Consider the following 8,997-nt stretch of genomic DNA (forward strand, 5'->3'; position numbering starts at 1 on the left):
AGGTCTTCCACACGAGTTGTTTCAAATCTTGGTCTTGAAAGGTCAGTACCGACTTTCTTCAGAATTAACTACTGAATCTTAGTTCAAAACTGCACCACTTGTTAGGGATCGGCGGGAGTACAATTTCTACTAGGGATCGACCAGAGTACATGTTTAAGAAATGTATTGTTCAGGTAATGTCTCTGTTATTATATATGAGTTACAGTGTTTTACAAATGACACTATCATGCTTTGTAGTTCTTTCTACAAGTTTAACCAAGGTATTGTTAAGATAATGTCTCTGTTAAAATGAACCAGTCGCATTGTTTTAGGATTGGTACTTTTCTGCTTTGTCGTTCTTTATACATGTTGAAACAAGGCATTGTTAAGATAATGTCTCGATTAATATGAATGAATCACACTGATTGAGAATTGCTACTCTCCTGCTTTGTTTCCCATTAAGATAAGGTAGATCAGTAGATGTTTTTCTTCTGGGAGTACAAGTCATCAACCGTTATTTCTCAGTAATTGTTTCCCTTATACCTATTGTTGCTTATAGGGATATCAAAATTAAAGCTCGGTTTTATTCCGACTTTGATTTTAGTGGAACCGCACAAAAGGAGCCAATGTGTCTTAGGCAAACTGCTGCATTAGTGGGTCCAGTTGGTCTTACCACTTTGCAGTAAGAAGCAGTCACTGTTTCCGCTACATTACATAAGGAATGATTGAAAAGCTTTACAGAGTATTAGTAGACGCCAGTGACATGACTAGTCAGCAGAGAGCATAGGAAACTCTACAACACGTGGAGTGCACTGAGCAAAAAGTGCCCAAACAAGTACAAGAAGCCAGGACAGGACTCCAAATCTGTCAATGGCATTCTAAGCAATAATGATAGGGCATCTGGGTATGGTAATCTATTTACCGTACTTTTAGTTTGTTAGTCCATCGATTAGTGGGTTGACACTGGGGCCAATATTCATGTGTGTGTTGATGTGTCTTTGTTTTCTTGCAGCATATAAATATGAAATCCACAGGGATGCTCAGCTTGATTTTAGTCGAACTGCACAAAATGTTCACATGGTTTGTGTCCTCCATAATACTTCATCATGCACAATACATCGAATGGTTCTCTAATCATTCATCGTCACCTTGAGCCACCGGACTAGTTTGAATGGAGCCGCCAGCGTCGGCCATTAAGAAGGGTAAGAAGAAAGACAAAAAGAGAGATGGCCGCTTTACTTATGGTTCGGAGGAACACTGGGCAAACAAGTGCCCAAACAAGTACCAAGAAGCCAGGACAGGACTCCAAGTCTGTCAATGTCACTCTAAGCAACAATGATGGGGCATCTGGGTATGGTAATGTGTTTACTGTACTTTCAGTTTGTTAGTCCACCGATTGGTGGGTTGACACTGGGGCCAATATTCATGTGTGTGCTGATGTGTCTTTGTTTTCTGGTAGCATATAAATACGAAATCCACAGGGATGCTTAGCTTGATTTTAGTGGAACTGCACAAAATGTTCAGATGGTTCGTGTCCTCCATAATACTTCATCATGCACAATACATCAAATGGTTCTCTAATCATTCGTCGTCACCTTGAGCCACCAGACTATCAGATGACAAACTGATGACAAACCCCGCCCGTTCCACAATCATAGGCATTACATATTTTGAATGGGAAAAGCTTGTCAAAGTTTAATCATTGATGTTAGCAAGAAGACATTAGTTTAATATATTGGAATTGGAAAACCTTGTCAATTTTTGCTCATTGATGTTATCCAGAAGACATGCATTTGATATTTTTGACTGGGACGCCCTTTGTTGTGAGCAACGTCGATCATTTTTTCCTATTCCTGTCTTCAGTTCAGAAGTAAATATTTACTCTGCTGAGATGCATAGTCACATGAATGTTGACTTATGTAAGGTATTTTAAGAGTTTGTTCTGAATGTTTTCTATGTAATGCCATGCCTTGTGAGTTTGATTGCAAAGTGGAGCTTGGAATGTTGTGGCATGCGGCATCACGAGTTGTTCACCGTGCCTCCTGAGAATAATGCTTCATATTGTTTTGCATGTTGATCTAATGCCCGTAATTTTCATGTTAAGAAGATCATCCTCTTCTGTTGTTTCTATGCTTAAGAAGTTCACTGTCTTATGTTTCATTCATAGCCTATACGAAAACTTGGGTAGGTTAGAGGTGAAACCATATGATCTTTCGACCAACTCATCATCTTAGGCCGTGATTGGATCGTCGTTTTCCAACCAAAACCGCTTGTAAATAAAAGCAGATGGTCTCAGGCGAAGCGCTTGGTTGGTCGATTTCGACTAGTAAAATATACACTAGTCTCTCAAATTACACGCCTAACCCGCCAGTTTTACTTACAGACCTCGGGCCCTCGGTTTCATTACGCCTGTATTTTACGCGTTGTTTTCGATGACGAGTAAATTACACTTGTATCTTAATACAGGTGTGAAATAAACCAGAGCCCCCAAGCGCGACCTTACCGTTTCATGTCGTCTCAGTCTCTCGAAGGTGCTCATAGGTGTCTGATGATCCTGGCTTCCTGAATGAGCAGCGGACGCTGTATCAGACCATCCGTAGGGCCCGTGAGGCCCTCTCCATCGTCCTTCGAGTTGTTGCGCTCGTCGTGGCGCCGAACATTGTCAACATGGTCAACGAACAAGAGGATTCAGGAGATGACTTTATTTTGACTGGATGATAGTAGGGACCCACTAGGGCCATAGCCGTACGTATGCAAGTGCCTCCTTATTATGTACAACTATATTATTTTTTGCTTCCTCCTGGTTTCCTGACATCACGGTCCCAGACCATTGTCAACCTATGTAGTCAATAAACGAGAGAATTGCACAAGGAGCGGCCGACAGCTGGGACCAAGCAGCTCGAGCAGTATTTGTGTTTTTGAAGTGTGAGCACTGCAGAGTTTTTATTGGGCGATGTTTTCGTTGTTGTTTAGAGGAGAGAAGGGTATTAACTGGGCGGGCTATGGCCCGTCTAGCCCAGGCCAGATATCCATGGAGGGATGCATTAGGCTTAACAGGAAAATGGGCTTGAATAAATATTAAATGGGGTGAATTATAAAAACTGGGCAGTAACTCTAGAAAAATGCACCAAACACGTAATTAGTTTATAAAATATTATTTTTGGATTTTGAAAATTTTAATTTCATTAATTATTGCGCGCGCAATGTTTTGTTGGATTTTTACGTAATACAAATTTACATTGAAATTGTATTTAATCAGACTAGAAATTTCGGGATAAAAATATTTTGGATCCCATCAAAATGTGGGAATGTTTTTTAATTCTGTTTTGACGGTTGGTTGAAATTATTAATCGTTGTCCTTGCTAGAAAATGGGTTGTACTTTTAACAAACTGTAAATGGGCTGTAGTAAATTCCATTAGAATTCAAAAGTGGGTTGTACATTCTTACAAATTGCAAATGGGCTATAAGTTCTCTGCCACACACTTGTGGTCCTACTAAGTTGACGCGTCCCCTAAAAAAAGTAAGTTCACATGTATGCAAGGCTTTGTCAACTTATAGTCAACACACGGTTCTAGCAGCAGTGGCCGTTGGATGTCCATCCGACGGATGTCGTGCTTCTTGTTCAATCTCGGATGTTCTAGCTTCAGCCGCCCAAAACATGATTCCTCCCCCTGACATCTGGGGCGCACCGTTTCGGAGGCTGACCTGTGGGCCTACTAAGTTGACGCGTACCAAGGGCTTTGTCAACTTAGTCTTTATAAATGATTCTAGCTGCAGTGACCGTACGATGTCCATCCAATGGTCGTCGTGCTTCTTCAACCTCTGGTCTTCTTGCTCCAGCCGCCCAAAGCAGCACCGGTCGTGCCACCTGCTCCCGCCTCCCGTGGCCGGCTGTGCTGCCGCAGAGTCCTCACCGCCCCCTATTACTCCCACTGCTGGCCAAGCCATCCGTCTACTCACCAACACCCCCGGTTATTCTGCGGCGACGGCAGCCTCACACCGTAGCCGAACCAGTGAACCCTCGTACTCCTCTCCGCGTGGGCATCCACCGCCGCATCTTCCTCGGCTCCGCGTCGTCCCCTTCCTAGGCCTCACCGTCGTCCACCGCCCTGGTGCTCTCGGCACGGCATGGTCAACATGGTCAACGAACGACATCCATCGGACGTGGACTATACATGGAGAGGCTGACAGCTGGGTCCACGGCCGCACAAAAGGAAATGCCTCCTTATTACACGCAAAATAATGATTCCTCCACCTGACATCTGGGACCCACCGGAAGGACCTCTGTATTTCGTGAAAAAAACGTTACCCCCGCTTATAGGTCGGACCCACCAGCTATATCTTCACACGCAAGGAGGTGCCTCCTTATTACGCACAAAAAATGAATACTCCCCCTTCTAGCTGGGACCCAGTATAGTGGGAGGCTGACTTGTGGGCCTACTAAGTTGATGGGGATGGAGGGCTTTGTCAACTTAGTCAATTTGAACGATTCTAGCTCCATTGATTGTATGATGTCCATCCAACGACCGTAGTGCTTCTTCAACCTCTGGTCTTCCTGGAGAACTTGTTTTCTTGAGAGAAGTCCCTGAAGATGATTATGTTGAAGGTGGTACGAAGGAACGAGACAACCACTTATTTTGACCCAAACATTGATGATATGAAGAAACAAGAGCAATTGCATCTAGAAAAAAATTACTTTGGAAGTGTTGCATATACGACATTTTTATTTTGTGAAGATCCCCTATACTTTTGAGTCATCAAACACATGAAGGTTTTATGCTTGGCTATGGGAAGGACTCGCACTCCTACAGAGTCTTCAACCTCTTTCACTACAAAGTGGTTGAAACTGTGGATGTACGGTTTGATGAGACTAACGGCTCACAAAGAGAGCACCTACCAAATGTGCTAGATGAAGCTACACGAAGTGAATCTATCAAGCTTATGGGTACTGGAGAAATCATACCTTCAGAGGCACAGGCTGAAGAGGAAATCATCATTTCTGCACCTAATCAGCCTGAAGACACTGCTCAGCCTGAAGCCAATGCTGAAAATGAAGACAATGATCAGCAAGGGCAAAATCTCCGTCCAGTTGATCCTCGTGTTGCAAATGAAGTACAGATTGAGAAGATAATTGATAGCATCAATGCACCTGGTCCACTCACTCGTTCAAGAGCAACACTACTAGCAAATTTCTGTGGGCACTTTGCATTTGTCTAAATATCTGAACCCAAGAAAGGTGATGAAGCCTTCATGGAACCTGAATGGATTCAAGCTATGCAAGAAGAGCTTCAACAGTTCGAGCTAAAAAATGTATGTGAGCTTGTAAAGCGTCCAGATCCTCGCAAGCACAACATCATCGGTACCAAATGGATCTATCGCAACAAACAAGATGAGCATGGTTAAGTTGTCAGAAACAAGGCTCGTCTCGTTGCTCAAGGTTACACACAAGTTGAATGGATTGACTTTGATGAAACATTTGCTCCTGTGGCTAGGCTTGAAGCCATTCGTATACTTCTAGCCTATGCCAACCACAACATCATTCTTCTATACCAAATGGATGTAAAGAGTGCCTTTCTCAACGACAAAATTGAAGAAGAAGTGTATGTTGCACGACCACCTGGTTCTGAAGACCCAAAGCATCCTGATATGGTATACAAGCTCAACAAGGTATTGTATGGTCTCAAACAAGCCCCTCGCGCTTGGTATGACACACTCAAAGACTTTCTGAAGAGCAAAGGCTTCAAACCTGGTTCCCTAGATCCCACTCTCTTCACGAAGACATATGATGGTGAACTGTTTGTGTGCCAAATCTATGTGGATGACATTATCTTCGGCTACACTGACAAGAGATAAAGTGATGAGTTTGAGCATATGATGCAAGAGCAATATCAGATGTCCATGATGGGTGAGCTGAAGTTCTTCCTCGGTCTTCAAATTCGTCAGCAGAGTAATGGCATCTTCATATCACAAGAAAAATACCTCAAATATTGCCTGAAGAAGTCTGGAATGCAATACTGCAAAGGGTACACGACGCCAATGCCAACCAAAGGCCAATTGGGCCCCGTCGACAATGGTAAAGAGTTCGATCAAAAGGTATACCGCTCCATGATTGGTTCTTTACTCTACTTATGTGCATCTAGGCCTGATATAATGCTTAGATTTTGCATGTGTGCCCGATTCCAAGCGGCACCAAAGGAATCGCATCACTTAGCTGTGAAGCAAATTATTCGATATTTGGCTTACACCCCAACACTAGGATTATGGTATCCAAAGGGCTCAAAGTTTGATCTAGTTGGATTCTCAGATGCTGATTATGCTAGTGACAAGGTTGATCGCAAGTCCACATCAGGCAGATGTCACTTTCTTGGACGATCTCTTGTCTGTTGGTCTTCAAAGAAGCAGAACTGTGTATCACTCTCCACTTCTGAATCTGAATACATTGTTGCTGGATCTTGCTGCGCTCAGCTTCTATGGGTGAAGTAAACTCTCAAGGACTATGGAATCCACCTGAAGCATGTGCCACTTTACTACGACAATGAAAGCGCCATCAAGATTGCCAACAACCCAGTTCAGCACTCGAAGACAAAGCACATTTAGATCCGTCATCACTTTCTCAGAGATCATGTCATGAAGGAAGATATTGATATCATTCACGTCAACACTGAAGAGCAATTGGCAGATATCTTCAGAAAGCCCTTGGATGCGAATAGGTTTTGCAAGTTGCGGTGTGAGCTAAATATCTTAGAATCCTCAAATGTCCTGTGATTGGACACACATCCTAATGCTTATGCATGATGATGACTTAGATGTGCAACACATGAAGTAACGTATATCTTCAATCAATGAAGACATACACTCTAAGTGTGAATACATTAATGCGGAATTTGACTTCGGAGCACCATGATAATTGTGCGCCGTGTCTGGGTCTAATACTTCCTATACGGTGGGTAATGCCACCACCAAACTTTCTCGAACATTCTCATTTGGCGTCATGATTGCATTACCTTTGCCTTTTGGTTTGTCTTCAACATTGATTTGACTTCAAGGATTATCTTCGCAATGTTGATTTGGTCTTCTCTGATATATAAATCTATATATGTTCTGTCCTCTACAGCATTCACTTATAGCTATGTCTTTGAACTTGCCATTTCCTGAACTAAGTGAATGTGATCGGGCCCTAACCCCTTCTATGCTTCTTCCTCAAATTCTATCTATCTAGTCATATGCATTCCGTTGAAACGTGTCGAATATCTTCACTGGGTCCTTGTCAGCTGAAGATACAAAGACACACATTTAAAATTGCTTTCAATGTTATATCTCTTTTGCCTGAATACCGGAGAAGTCGGAACGACCACCCGACAAACCAGGCGTGCGTGGGAACATGGAACAACTTTCAATGAGTTGCATGCATGTTACATGTCCATCAGGTGTGAACTGTGAGGGGCACCTGCGTAATCGCGTTGTGTAGCCCTCTACCTTATAATACCCATCCTGCACGGTCATTATCTCCTCTTCCACCTCACCACCTCGCTCAAACCCTAGAGCCACTGCTAGCTCGCGTCGACGCCGGAGACGAAGCGCTTAGCTCCCCCGACCTCTTCGACGCCGTCCTCACGCCGGCCGTGGACCTCGTCTTCTCCACCGCTGCCATAGGTGTCTTCCGTCGCCAAGTTAGGGCATGGGAGATTGGACTGCTCGGTCTCCCATCTGCCTCGTCTAGCAGTTCGTTGGGGTAAATAAATCTCATTTTTTTACAGTCTTTTTGATATGTCAAATCCATCCACTTCACCCAAAAGTGGTTTCTACACTTCCAAGTCTGGATCTATCTCTTTCTGAATCTCATAGAGAAGTTGGAATACAGTAGGTTTAACACCAATATAAATAAAGAATGAGTTCATTACAGTACCTTGGAGTGGTGTTTTGTTTTCTTTCTCTAACGGAGCTCACGAGATTTCTATTGAGTTTTGTGTTGTGAAGTTTTCAAGTTTTGGGTGAATTATTTTGATGGATTATCGAACAAGGAGTGGCAGGAGCCTAAGCTTGGGGATGCCCATGGCACCCCCAAGATAATCCAAGGACACCAAAAATTCAAAGCTTGGGGATGCCCCGGAAGGCATCCCATCTTTCGTTCACTTCCATCGGTAATTTACTTGGAGCTATATCTTTATTCATCAACATGATATGTGTTTTGCTTGGAGCATCTTGTATTATTTGTGTCTTTGTTTGTTAGTGTGACACAATCATCCTTGCTGTACAAACCTTTTGAGAGAGCCATTCATGAATTAGAATTTGATAGAATACTCTATGTGCTTCACTTATATCTTTTGAGCTATGTAGTTTTGCTCTATGTGCTTCACTTATATATTTTGAGCGTTATAATTTTGCTCTATGTGCTTCACTTAGATCTTTTATAGCACGGTGGTGGATTTGTTTTAAAGAAACTATTGATCTCTCATGCTTCACTTAAATTATTTTGAGAGACTTAATAGCATGGTAATTTTCTTAATAATAACATGCTTGGTATTCAAGATTTGTGAAACTTTCTTTTGAGTGCGTTGAATACTAAGAAAAGTTGGATGCTTGATAATTGTTTTGAGATATGGAGGTAGTAATATCAAAGTCATGCTAGTAGAGTAATTGTGAATTTGAGAAGTGCTTGAGTTAAAGTTTGCAAGTCTCATAGCATGCACGTATGGTAAACGTTATGCAACAAATTTGAAACCTGAGGTGTTATTTGATTGTCCTCCTTATGAGTGGCGGTCGGGGACGAGCGATGGTCTTTTCCTACCAATCTATCCCCCTAGGAGCATGCGCGTAATACTTTGGTTTTTGATGGCTTCTAGATTTTTGAAATAAGTATATGAGTTCTTTATGACTAATGTTGAGTCCATGGATTATACGCAGTCTCACCCTTCCATCATTGCTAGCCTCTACGGTACCGTGCATTGCCCTTTCTCACATTGAGAGTTGGTGCAAACTTCGCCGGTGCATCCAAACCCCGTGATATGATACGCTCT

This window comes from Triticum aestivum, chromosome 6A (genome assembly GCF_018294505.1).
Source record: "Triticum aestivum cultivar Chinese Spring chromosome 6A, IWGSC CS RefSeq v2.1, whole genome shotgun sequence".
In the NCBI taxonomy this organism is placed as follows: domain Eukaryota; kingdom Viridiplantae; phylum Streptophyta; class Magnoliopsida; order Poales; family Poaceae; genus Triticum; species Triticum aestivum.